Raw genomic sequence first — 13,649 nt, forward strand, 5'->3', positions numbered from 1 at the left:
ATGTTCTAAGCTACAATAAATACATTAAAAAATAAATAAAACTGTGCAGACCCGTTTTTTAATTCCATAAAACCATAACTAACTACTGAAGTGCTGAAGGTATCGGGATGAAGGGCCTTGGAGGTCACTTGGCTTACCCTTCCATGGGCAGAATTATCCCTGGCATTGTTTTCTCGAGCATTTTCTCCAGGCCCACGGAATGTCTGAGAAACACAATTCAATGCTTTGAATTATGATTGTTTTTTGCAGCATTTTATCAGCTGGAACAATACAGAGTATAAATGTTTTTTTCTAAATTGAATGCTGCTTTTAACTTTCATTAAGAGATTTTAAAATGATGACATGATGTGTGTGTGTATGTGTGTGTGTGTGTGTGTGTGTGTGTGTGTGTGTTACATGCAGGTGAGCGTGTGGACACATGTACTCATGCACACCAGTTTGAAGGCCAGAAGACATGAGGTGCCTTCTATTGCTTGTTTTAACTGGGCTGACTGACCAGTGAGATGCCCGGACCCTCCTGCCCTCCTGCAACACAATACTGGGTTTAGAAGCACACATAGCCATTCACAGTCTCTTACGTGTATACTGGGAATCTAAAATCAGGTCATTGTGTTTGCACAAGTGCTCTTGCTCACTGTCTTAGGCTTTCTATTGCTGTGAAGAGACTCCATGACCACAGCAACTCTTATAAAGGAAAACATTTAATCGGGCGGCTTACAGTTAAGAGGTTTAGTCCATTATTGGCATGGTGGAAAGCAAAGCAGCATGCAGGCAGACATGGTGCTGGAGTTGAGAGTCCTCACATCTTGATCCAAAGGCAATAGGAAGTGAACTGTCTCACTGGGCATGGCTTGAGCGTATATGAGCCCTCAAAGCCCACCTCCACGGTGACACACTTCCTCCAACAAGACCACATTTCTTTATAGTGCTACGCCCTTTGGGGGCCATTTTCTTTCAAACTGCCACACTCACTGAGCCATTTCCTCAGCCTTGATACTCCTTTTTATGCCTGGGTGTTTTGTATATGTGTATACGTGTATATATATCTCCTGGTACTGGGAACAGAATCCAGGGTCTTGAGCTTGAACAAGGGCGCCGTCACTGAGTTAAATCCTTAACCCCTTGACACTCCTTTAAAAAAACAACAACAGCAAACTGTTGCAATGTTTAATTCATATCAGGTGTTTGTACAGTGCATCCCTTAAAGACTAAGCTTTGGGTGAAACTTTTACAATTAGTTCTGTTTCATTTTTAGTTTGGGGGATCAAACCCAGAACTTGACACGTGCTAGACAAACATTCTGTCACTGAGCTGTACCTCCAGCCCACAGTTAGTTTTTCTATTTCAGAAGAGAGCTGTGTGGAGAGTCAATAAGGTCCCACTGTAACACGATCTCCTAGGAGAGTTTATGGCTTTATCGCATATAATTATGCCATAAAATGATATGGAACCCATTAAAAATAACTTGAAGTGTCAAGTGCAAAACGGTTCACTGACTGAAATGAATTGCCTCAAGATAGAATATGTACTATAGCTGGTGGCTCCTAGTGAGTGAGTGAGTGCTGAGGTATCTTCCAAAAAATAAAATAAAAGGTAAAAGAAAATGATTAAAACTCTCTATTTGTGGATCACAGAAACGTTAAGTCAAAGATTTTTTTTTTTTTTTTTTCGAGACAGGGTTTCTCTGTGTAGCTTTGCGCCTCTCCTGGAACTCACTTGGTAGCCCAGGCTGGCCTCGAACTCACAGAGATCCGCCTGGCTCTGCTTCCCGAGTGCTGGGATTAAAGGCGTGCCCCACCACCGCCCGGCAAGTCAAAGATTTTACATTTACTACCAACAGACATCTAGAAAAGCACCAGGAGCTGTGGGATAAGCTCTTTTCCCTTTAAAAAGTAGATTTAACACAGGAAGATGGGGCAGGGTGGAGAATGTCTGTCATAGAATTGAGCTCAGAAGGGGTGCATGTGAATGCTAAGCAAATATCCTACCACGGGGGGGGGGGGCGGGGAGCAGGAGGAGGGATGAGAGGGGGATCTGTGGTTGGTATGTAAAATGAATTAAAAAAATATCCTACCACTGAGTTACACTCCCAAGTCCTACCTGTTGCTACTGGATGAAGCAAAGAAAACAAAAGCTGGGTGGAAGAGAGTGAGACAGAGACAGAGAGCAACAGGGTGAGGCCAGGGAGAGAGAGGAATGAGATCAGAAAGAGGAGGAGAGGGCAGAGCAGTCACATAAAAGGGGCGCCTGCAGGGTTATTAACGGGAGAGCTCAAACCAGTCCTTGGGTACCATCTCCAGAAAGTCTTTTCCGACCCTGTCCTCTAGCTTACCGCTGTAGCCTCTTCATCAGCCGTCTACGGCTGCATAACGAATTAACCCGAGCGATCACACACAGTGTTTGTGCCTCAAGAGTCCGGGAACAGATTAGCTAAACCGTGGGAACCCAGTCTCAAGGGAGGCTGGCTATAGGCTAAGCTGCTGCCCGCTGAAGACCCGGCAGGGACAAACAGCTCTGCTCTCAACGGCTCATCACATGACTGTCGGTGGACAGCCTCGGTTCTTCACCAAGTGGGTACAGTAATAGACTGCTGAGGACCTTCCAACATGAGAGCCGGATTCCCCCTAAGAGAGACGGCTTCAAGGGAGATCAAGGAAGCTAAAATGCCTGTTACAGCTCTGTCTCCAGTGACTAGGTCACGGACATTGTCCCTAATGCCAAGAAAAAAAGACTCAGTCTCTACCTTTTTTGTTTGTTTGTTTGTTTTGGTTTTGGTTTTTCGAGACAAGGTTTCCCTGTGTAGTTTTGGTGCCTGTCCTGGATCTCACTCTGTAGACCAGGCTGGCCTCGAACTCACAGAGATCCCCCTGCCTCTGCCTCCCGAGTACTGGAATTAAAGGCGTGTGCCACCACAGCCCAGCTTCAGCCTCTACCTTATAAAGAAGTCTCAAAGTATTTGTGGTCCTGTTTCAACCTGTCACATCCCTTACTCATCCTGCGCTGGTCAAAATGTTCTGCATTCTGTTCTCTTGTGTGATAAAGTAGCAAACTGAATTTATAGCATAGCGTTTAACCTAGCAACCTTTTATACAATTCATAGTGAAAACTGTTAGCAGAAATAGTTTGCAGAAAAGCAGAAAAGCATGGCTTAAGAAGCACACAGCAAACATGGTCCTAGATGAAAGAATCATTTTGCCCTGGAGAACCACACCTTTAAAAAAAATAGAGAGCTATAAAAATATAACTCGGGAAAACTAAACTTGTTTAAAAAAATGGCTACAAAGCAAAACATATAATAGCAGAAACTCTTGTGAAAATTTGATGTGAACAAAACAACTGTATAATAGAAGTCCCAGGCCAGAGATGGCTCAGGGGTTAAGAGTGCTTACTGCTCTAGAGGAGTACCGGACTTCAGTTCCCAGCACCCACCTCAGTCTGCTCACAACTTCCTGTAACTCCAGCCCAGAGGCCTCTGACACCACTGGCTTCCATGGCCCCAGACACAGGCATCATTAAAAGCAATAAACTCTTAAAAAACAAACAAACAAATCTCTCTTGTTCACCCGGAAAGGAATTAGTAGCAATATGTATAGTCTTAGTAAATCAGCAAAAGAAATAACAAAAGGGGGGGGATATAATTGCAGAATAGAGAAAAATGATCAATTTAATGATACTTTGAAAACAACATCTCCACAATCAACTTTGTTAGAACAATTCTGCTTACAGTCTTGGATTAGTTATCTGGAGCCCAGATATCTGATTAGAACCCAGGTATCTAAGCGTCTCTGGAAGCAAAATATTTGCAACACTACACTTCTTTATTTATTATGAATATATTTTTAAGCTTTAGGGTACAAGGGCTCTAGAGGAAAGGCTTTCAAAGGTTGACAGAAATTGTTAAAGAACAGATTGACAAGGAGGCTAGGGATGTAGCTCAGTGATAAAATGCTTACCTAGCATGCATGGAGCCCCATGATCTACCCCCAGCACGATAAACAAAAGGAGAAATTGTTTTTTAAATGAATGAATTTGACTACAGAAAGATAAATACAACCCCAAATGATGTAACCAATGTATTTAAAAGGGGAAGAAACTGGGTGTGGTTCCTTATATGAGTAATCCCAGCACTTAGGAGGCTAAGGCAGGAGAGTTGCCAATACTATGAGGTCAGCCTGGGCTATTGTGAGTTCCAGGATAGCCTGGGCTACAGAGAAAGATCTTGTTTCAGGAAAAAAAAAAAAAGACAAAGTCCAGAGAGATGGCTCTGTTGTTAAGAGTGCTTACTGCTCTTGCAGAGGAGCCAGATTCGGTTTCTAGCAGCTTACAACTGCCTGTAACTCCAGCTACCGAAGATTGGATGCCCTCTTCTGGGCTTTGTGGGCTCCTGCATCCACTCACACATACATATTTAAAAAGAAAAAGTCTTGAATAAAACCCAAGACAGAAAGAAAGAAAAAAAGGAAGGAAGGAAATAAATGGAAAAATTTGGAAAGTAACTACATTTGGTCGACAGAGTTGAAATTTATATATAATATATAAATAAATATACAGTAAAATAAATAATTATGTATAATTAAGTTGGTACTTAATTATAATTTATCTTTCACAAATCAATATGAAAAGATGAACGCTAATTGAAAAATTAATGACTTATTTTCTAATTGAAAAATAAGCAACTGATTTTATGAGGAAAAAGCAAATAAAATTATGAAGAAATCTTTAATATAACTAGTTAGAAACTAAAAAATAAAATAAAAAATATAGATTCTTACACATTACTGTTGTGCATGAAACTGATACAACCACTTTCCTTTCTTTCTTTCTTTCTTTCTTTCTTTCTTTCTTTCTTTTTTTTCTTTTGAGACAGGATTTCTCTATGTAGCCCTGGCTATTCTGATACTTGTTCTGTAGACCAGGCTGGCCTTGATCTCAGAGATTCAATGGTTCCTGCCTCCCGAGTGCTGGTATTAAGGGCGTGTACTACCATGTCCCACTATTTTATAAAGCTAAAGAGAAGAACGACAGTAATTTCTATTCACAAATTTATCCACATCTGAGAATAATAAGTAAAGTAGGCACAGACGTAAGAGATGAATGTGTAAGGGTATTCCTCATACCACACTACCCATAAAAACGAAATTGGAGAAATATCAAAATAATTTTTTTGAGACAGGATATTTTGACTAAAACATGGTTATAGTAAAAACATGACACATTCACACAATAAAATTCTATTATGCATTAAATTGATGCTTCAGATAGGTGTTTACTCTTATCAAAGGATATTATTCTTTTTTGTTTTGTTTTGTTTTTTGTTTTTTTGTTTTTGAGACAGGGTTCCTCTGTGTAGTCCTGGCTGTCCTGGAACTCACTCTGTAGATCAGGCTGGCCTAGAACTCAGAGATCCACCTGCCTCTGCCTCCTGAGTGCTGGAATTAAAGGCATGTGTCACCACTGCCTGGCTATTATTATCCTTTCTTATGTGAAATCAAGTATATGGTTTGACAGCATCTCCACCATAACTAGAAGGCTGTGTTCTAAATGTTTTTTCTTTCAGTAATTTATACAGAAGTCCTCTAAGTTTTATACACACACACACACACACACACACACACACACACACACACACACACACATTTACTGGGCAATATTTCAATACAGGTTGTAGTTCTCGGGTATCCACATCTCTGCTCCTGTTCTGGGTCCTGGCTTACTCCTATAAAATTAACCAAAATAGCTTTGTGGCTCATACAAAGTAAACAGTAAATCTCATTTTAAGCAAACTAAAAGGTTACGCAATACGCAGGAAGAAGACCAGTCCCAGGTAAGCGTCCATATGTGCCAGTGAGGTGTTCACACGCAAGGCTTGCTGGAGGAGAGAGATGACTTTGCTCTTTGCACACATCCAAGCAATTCTAAGATTTTTCACTTTTATTTATGAATGAAGAAAATGTTCTCAGTTTTATTTACAAGTGGTATTTATTATTCTGAATGTGTTCATTTAATTTAATCTTTAACAAATGCTTCACAGTACCAGAAGAAATCTGCTTAAGCAGATTTAAAATGGATTAACAAAAGCGCTTTCGGATTTTCTCCTATTTTAAAGGAACCTCCTTAGTTTGGAAACAGGAAAGGGCCACCTCTGCACATCTTTAACCCCCGAGGCCTTTTGTTGCCTTTCTTTTCTTGCCAATTTCAGCTTGTATTTTGAGGAGCCTAAAAGTGTAGTATTTCTCAAAGTTATCGAAAGCAAAGTATTTCTCAAAGTTATCTAATTTCTCCAAGTTATCTAAATTCCATAAAGAGTATCATTTCAGACGGCAGACACTTTCGTCTTTTCAACTTCTCAGCATTTCTCCTCTTCCAGTCTTCCCCAAGGCCTTCAAATGAACAACAGCAGGCATTAAACAGGAAGCTACGTTTCTCTGATCTAGAAAATTAGGAGGAAGAGAACAGACGCCGAACGGAAGTTAGGAGAAGGAAGGCTAATGTTTTGTTTCTGTTAATTCAAAAATCCTCCTGGTATCCTGGCTTAAAGAGCAAACGTCACAAAGAAGTGTGGTGTAGTTTTCCAGCTGGAAGGACAAACTGAACATTTCCGCTGATGGTTCAAAATCTATTTTAAAAGAAGTCCACAAACATTTAAGTGTAGCTCTTCACTTTTGCTTTAAAGTTAAAAAAAAAAAAAGGTTTTGTTTGTATTTTTAGACACTTCTATAAAAGAAGAAAAACTTAGCCCAGGTGCTATGACTTGGTTCAGCAGCAACGTGCTAGAAACCGTAACTAACCATTTCCATAGCAAATACGAAACATACGTAATTGATTTTCGCTGTGTAATCCTGAAGGCGGTAGGGACTACTTTGTTTATAACTAATAAGAAGTAAGTCCCTTGGTTCATTTGCCAGAGCGATGGCCTCCAGATTTTGAGATTTCACAGAGCAATCAGGTGTTTTGAATGAATGAATGAATGAATGAACGAATGAATGAATGAACAAGAGAGGAGGGGCTGTGATGATTTATTACGCCCCCCCCCCCCCCCGCCGTGGGCATCCCACACACAGAGAATCCACGCGGGCATGGCAGCAGGCGGCGGGTGGACATTCACAACCCAGACGCTACATCCGTGTGGAAATGGGAAATGGTTTATTATAATAGAGAGATAACGAGAAGATAGGAAAGGAGAGAAAAAGAGAGGAGAAGGGGTGTCGAGGGGTGCACACCTCGTGGGAGGGGGGGAGAGAAGAAGAGAGAGGAAGAGGCGGAGTTTTTCCTTAAAAAGAGACTTTTAGGTCAGGGCACAGGGTGGCGCCAAGTGTCGGGATCAGAATATTAACAGGGACCCTCATCAATCTTTTCATTTTATGAAATGAGGACCACTGCAGCTCAACCATTATCTACTGTTGTTTTATGAGAAATGGATATTTTAATGAGTCACTCATTTTTAACTCCCACATAAGCTGGCTAAGTTTTTATTGTATGGAAATGTAAACAAGCATGGAGGCAGTCCTTATGGAGTTGTGTGATTTCCCTGAGCCTTGTAAGTTTTACTTGTTGATTTGATTTATTTATTGGTAGGGTTTTTTTTGTTTTGTTTTTGGGGTTTTTGTTTGTTTGTTTTTCGAGACAGGATTTCTCCATGTCGTTTTGGTGCCTGTCCTGGATCTCGCTCTGTAGACCAGGCTGGTCTTGAACTCACAGAGATTTGCCTGGCTCTGCCTCCCGAGTGCTGGGATTAAAGGCTTGCGCCACTACCGCCCGGCTATTGGTAGTTTCTTGAGACTTAGGAAACTCCTTCCCCTCTTAAGGAGGGAATGCTTCAATTAAGAAGCGAGAGAGCTACACAACACTTGTATGTTCTACTTCATGATCCTAGAATGCATGTTAACATACCTTTTGTTGTTGACCTTTGATTGCATCTATGCCTTCATTTATCCAACAAATAGCTCTTATGACTTATTAGATATTAGGCATCGCTGGAGAGCTTCGAGTAGACTAAGATCACCTCTGTCTTTGGGAAGAGGTGTGTAAGTGTGCGTATGGCCATGCACACGGAGTGCACACCGTAAGAGAACGTTGGTGACAAAGGCCGAGGGCAGGCTAGAGGACCCACCGTGGAAGAGCTGGCACTGAAGTTGAGTATGGAAAGACGGAAGGATTTCAGTAGCTCACGGACTCTCCAAGGGCATCACTGAAACCCGTCAAAGCAGCACGTCCGGAGATGGTTAAGTAGATCCAAAGTCCTGAGAGCAGTTTGGCTTTCCACGTACAGGGGAGTACTGAAGAAACACAAGGCAAAGACAAGCCATTTTGTAGAGGGCCTGGAAGTCAAGGCACACGTTCAGATCTTTGTCTGGTAAGTAACAGGGTAGGACAGTCCTGGGACTAGAAATCAGGAGCAGAAGTTGGGGCATCAGTGCTTCTGTTCTCAGAGGACCTTGAGGAATTCTTATTCCTCCTGAGCCTTCATCAACCATCTATAAAACAAGGCTAACAGCCACACTATATGCTAGTTTATGAACTCACCGAAGCTTGCTGACTCTGAGTATTTTTGACTCTTCACACTTCAGGTTTAGAAAAATTCCTGGGCTAGCCTCTGCATTCAAAAGAGAGGAAGCAAGCGTGAAATTTTCAGGAATGCAAACGAGTAGGTAGAAGTGAGAGATTGTTCTTTTAAGATGTGTTCTCTCTCCCTCTGTGTGTGTGTGAGCATGTGTGCAAGCGTGTTAGTGTGTGTGTGTGTACGTGTGTGTGTGTACATATGAATGTTTGCACATGTGCACATGGAGACCGGAAGAGAGCATCAAACCCCATAGGGGTGCTGAGGACTGAACTGTCCTCTGCAGGAACAGGAGCTCTTAACCACTGAGCCATCCCTCCAGCTCTGAAGTAAGAGACATTTGAATTGCTTAGATGGAGCAACATGACAGAGGGAGGTAGCACAGGTGGTTCAAGGACAGCCTGGGCTACCCCGAGAGACCCTGTTTCAAAACCCCACTACCCTAAAAGAGGTCACTGTGATGCCAAGGGAGTGAGAAAAAAAGAAGACAAACAAGAATCCAGTCTTGAGCAACTCCTCGACTGAGCCGGAGAGCAAATGAAGAGGGTCAGAAGGGCGGGAGAGAGGGAATTGAAAAGTGGGAGAACCAGGTGCTGACTGGAAGCCACAGAACCTGCCAAGAGACGGCCTTCTGAACAAAGCGGCCCTCATAAGGACTGCATGCCAAAGAGGCCGAAGGAGAGAGAGCACCAAGAGTGGCAACAAGGTATCCAGTGATGGCTTTGTGAGAACAGTCTGTAGTGTGACAAGAGCAGGAGATACATTTCCCAGATGCAGGGAAGTGTCAGCTCACAGAGACTGTTAGTTATTTGGGATACAGATGCAAATGAAGCAAAACGAAATAAAAGAAACCAAAAAAAGTCGGGCAGCCGAGGTGCATGCCTTTAATCCCAGCACTCGGGAGGCAGAGGCAGGTGAATCTCAGTGAGTTCGAGGCCAGCCTGGTTTACAGAATGAGTTCCAGGACAGCCAGGACTGTTACAAAGAGAAACCCTGTCTCCAAAAACAAAAACAAACAAACAAACAAACAAACAAAAGGTCCCTTCTTTAATACTTTGTGTACCCATGAGTTATCTAGGCTGTTCCACATAGTGTTTGTTCTGAAGTGCTGGAGGTCAAATCTTGAGCCTCTTGCAGGTACGGAAGTGTATTACCACTGAGCTACATCTTCAGCTAACTAAAAAATATGTATATGTATACACACGTAGAACGTGCTGTCAGCCTAAGGTTGTTCCATATTTCCCTCCCTTTACTCAACATCTGATGCTTTGGCGATCTCTCAGTATGCTGCAGTGGACCCTTATGTATTACATTTCTTACCCCATCAGTTCTCTACCAGGGGCATTTGGCTTGTACGGCTTTTTTGTTTTGTTTTTATTTTTATTTTTTTGGTTTTTCAAGACAAGGCTTCTCTGTGTAGTTTTGGTGCCTGTCCTGGATCTCGCTCTTTAGACCAGGCTGGCCTCAAATTCACAGAGATCTGCCTGGCTCTGCCTCCCGAGTACTAGGATTAAAGTCATGCGCCACTGCCCCTTGGCAGCTTGTACCTTTTAAGTTGATTAAAAAAAAAGAAAGAAAGAAAGAAAGAAAGAAAGAAAGAAAGAAAGAAAGAAAGAAAGAAGGAAAGAAAAATCTTCCCAGCTAACTAGAAGCTGTTCTAGAATTCTAACCCCTGTTGACTTCTAAAGGCTCTGCTGATGTGTTGACTAAACACCACAGGGCTTCTGTATTTAATCAACAATCGTTGGATCCATCCCCCCTCTCTCCAGAGTTCTTCCCTTTTGCATTTGATCTCTAGCTTTGTTGGAAGATCCTGTTTCCTGCTCTATAATTTCCCTTGAACTTTCTACACAATAAAGCTTGGTAGAAGTACAAAAGTAACTGAAGATTTAAAGGCTGAGTGCCAGGCACATGACCGAGTTGACCTTCATTTGTAATCTGGAAAGATACATAGATGCCATCTCCATGGTAACTGTTGACAGAGGAGGTACCTTAGATGCTGCCTGGGCCCACCTACTTTTATAGCCGTGGAAATCTGAGAGCAAAGCGGTTCTCTGACAATCGTACAGCACAAATAAAGACCTGGGGTCTTACCTCCGAACACTCTGACCTGCCTTCAGTGACGTTTAAAAATGATGACAGCTTTACGTATTACTGGTGACTCAGGAAAGGTGGTTTACCTAAGGAATAAATAAAGGAACAATGTGTTCTAGGATCTGAGAAAATCCCAGTGCTGGACCTGGGAACCTGGGGCCAGGTTTCTCCATTCTGTGCAGACACTGACTCATGGTGTGGTTCTGGGAAGTTATGTGGCCTCTGTGTGTTTCTGTCATTCCAGGCACACACTTGACATCATACCACACTAGAACTGTTGTCAAGACTGATGAGGTAATTCTTGTAAAAGCTTGTTAGTTCTTCAGATCACAGCCACAGCTGTATTTAGAAATAATACATGGTGCAGATACCTGTCTCACTGGCTTATTAGAGAGAGCTACACATCCAATCAAACCCATTACTGTCATCGATTAGCTAATTCCCTCACATCCCTCTACCTGGTTAATGTGTGTGTGTGTGTGTGTGTGTGTGTGTGTGTGTGTGTGTGTGTGTGCTCATGGTAGAACCCAGGGCCCTGTGAATATTGAATGATCTACCCATGAGCTGTATCTCCAATCCCTATTCTTAACCTAGATGATTCGGTTTTCTTACAGTCTAGCTCCTAAGTTTCAACAACCTAACGTCTTCTAATTACTTAAGCCTTCTGCTCAGTGGTTTTATCCACCTAATGAGGATAATAGGGCTGTGATGAGATTCAGTAAGTTAATATATGTAGAACACAGCCTGGTGCACAGAAGGTGCCCAGTGAGTGCTGCTGCTATCACAGTAACTCTGAATGGATATGCTAACACATACATACACTATTTAAAATAATATCAATTCTCTCTCCTTCTCCTTCCTGCCCCTCCCCTCTCCCTTTCTTTTGAAGAGAAGGGTCTTTTGTGGCCCAGGCTGGTCTCAAGCTCACTACAAATCCCAGGATAGCCTTGAACTCCTGATCTTCCCATCTCAACTTCCTAAGAGCTGAGATTCCTGGCGTGCACCCCCAGGTCCAATGCTGGAGGTCAAATCCAGGCCTTCTTATATGCTAGGCAAACCCTTTGTCTCCTGAGCACTAGGATGAAGTTTTCTGTGGGGGAAAATAACAAGGCTTTTAACCTCTGATGGCATAGACCTGACAGTGAAAACAAACGGGGCTTTTTAGATCATAGGGGCTCTGTGTGTCCATGTTTTCTCATTAAGAATTTGATGTTACTGACTCCTCCCCCTTGTTCTCTCTCTGTCTCTCTCTGTCTCTCTCTCTGTCTCTCTCTCTCTGTCTCTTTCTCTCTCTCTCTCTCTCTCTCTCTCTCTCTCTCTCTCTCTCTTTCCTTCCTTGTTTTTGAGACAGGGTCTCATGTAGCTCAGGCTGACCTTGAACTTATGTGGTCTAAGATGGCGTTGAACCTCTATATGCCCCTCCTGTCTTAATCTCCTATATGCAGTGCTGGAATTACAGGCCCATGTCACCATGCCCAGCTTAGGAAGCTGCTTCTTCAGCTGTCTGGTTCAACACTGAATCCTCAGCACTTGGGAGCCCCATCAATACTGGCTGATGAGTGAATGAATAAGCATAAATCTATTGAAAGGCTTGAGCAGAGGATGACCATAAGGAAAGAAGTCTGCTTGACATTTCAGGATTTCCAGGAAACCGGAGGGGAACAAGATAAAGAAGGGGGTGATGTATGCATGGGAATAAGAGCCCCTGATACTCTGAGACCCCAGACCTGAAGAACCAAAAGGCAGAAGGAAGTTCTGCAGCTGGATGAGCAGGCCCGAAGAAGCACCAAGCTTTGTCAGTTGTCTTCAGAAGGCAGAGGCGAGCCTTTTCTTCTGGACAGTGATAGTCCACAGAGATAGCCAGCTTTCAAAAGGACCATTCTGAAGGTGTCACAAAGAACACCCTATTAGAGTGTCTGCTACCCTGAAAATGAATCCTCCTTCTTTGTACTCAGGGTGTTCCCCTGTTAATGGCAGCCTCCCACTGTGACCCTGAGTCGTTTCACAGCCTCCCTGAAAGTAAAGGCTGTTCCTTGTTCGAGAGCTTCCCTCCGAGCCTCATTCCTAAACACACTCCTTCTCAATTGGGGTCAGAGGAATACTATCCTCACTAAAGCGTCGCTGTTGAATCAAGGGACAAGTCAGAGCACCTAACTGTCTTTGTCTTCTTCTCTTCCTCGTGTAGTTTATTTAGGTTGAAACAGTTTACAATGAGATTCAACATTCTTTCATTGTGAACTCTGTCTGAGCACAGGGCTATGCTAGACCATGGGCAGCAAGCACAAAGGTGACTAGGTCTGGTTGCTCGCTGGCTTTGAGAATCTATTTGCTAGGAGATTCCTATAATAACAGATGTTGTATTTCAGGAACGCTTTCTAACTTTTTCTAGGTTATAGATTTCTCTTAACTTGATATGTATGCTCTAGAATCCAGTTGAAATTGAATTTAAGAACATTAGCTTTAACAGAAGTCTCTAAGACACCTTCCAAGCACCCCACCCACGTTTTTGCTCCGCCTTTTTATCTCTTATAACATGTACCGTTTTTACACTATGTACTGTTTATCTGTATATGTGCCAGTCACTATCCAGAGAGGGAGCAGGAGCCCAGAAAAATGAGGAGTGGAGACAGAAGCCCTGGGTTTGGATTTGAAGCTAGACTCTGATACAAAGGGACCCAGAAATCTTGGTCGTACCACTAGATCTCCGTGATCCTCAGTCCTACATCTAGAACGGGAAGATAATTAGTGTCCATTTCACCAGATAGATATGGAAACTAGTTATCATGTGAATGTGCTTGGACCACTAGTATTTATATGTTAATATGTTAATTTTACAAAGGACCCTGCCTATGAAAAAAACTCCATTAATATTAATTGAATTATAGAAAAAATATGCCAATCCCTCAATGGCATATTGTTATTAGTGACATTTCCGCCCCTGCTCCACATTGTTATCAGGGTCTTATCTGTAATGCCTTATTGGGCTCAGGGAGGAGTG

The sequence above is a fragment of the Peromyscus eremicus genome, chromosome 15 (genome assembly GCF_949786415.1).
Source record: "Peromyscus eremicus chromosome 15, PerEre_H2_v1, whole genome shotgun sequence".
Lineage (NCBI taxonomy): Eukaryota > Metazoa > Chordata > Mammalia > Rodentia > Cricetidae > Peromyscus > Peromyscus eremicus.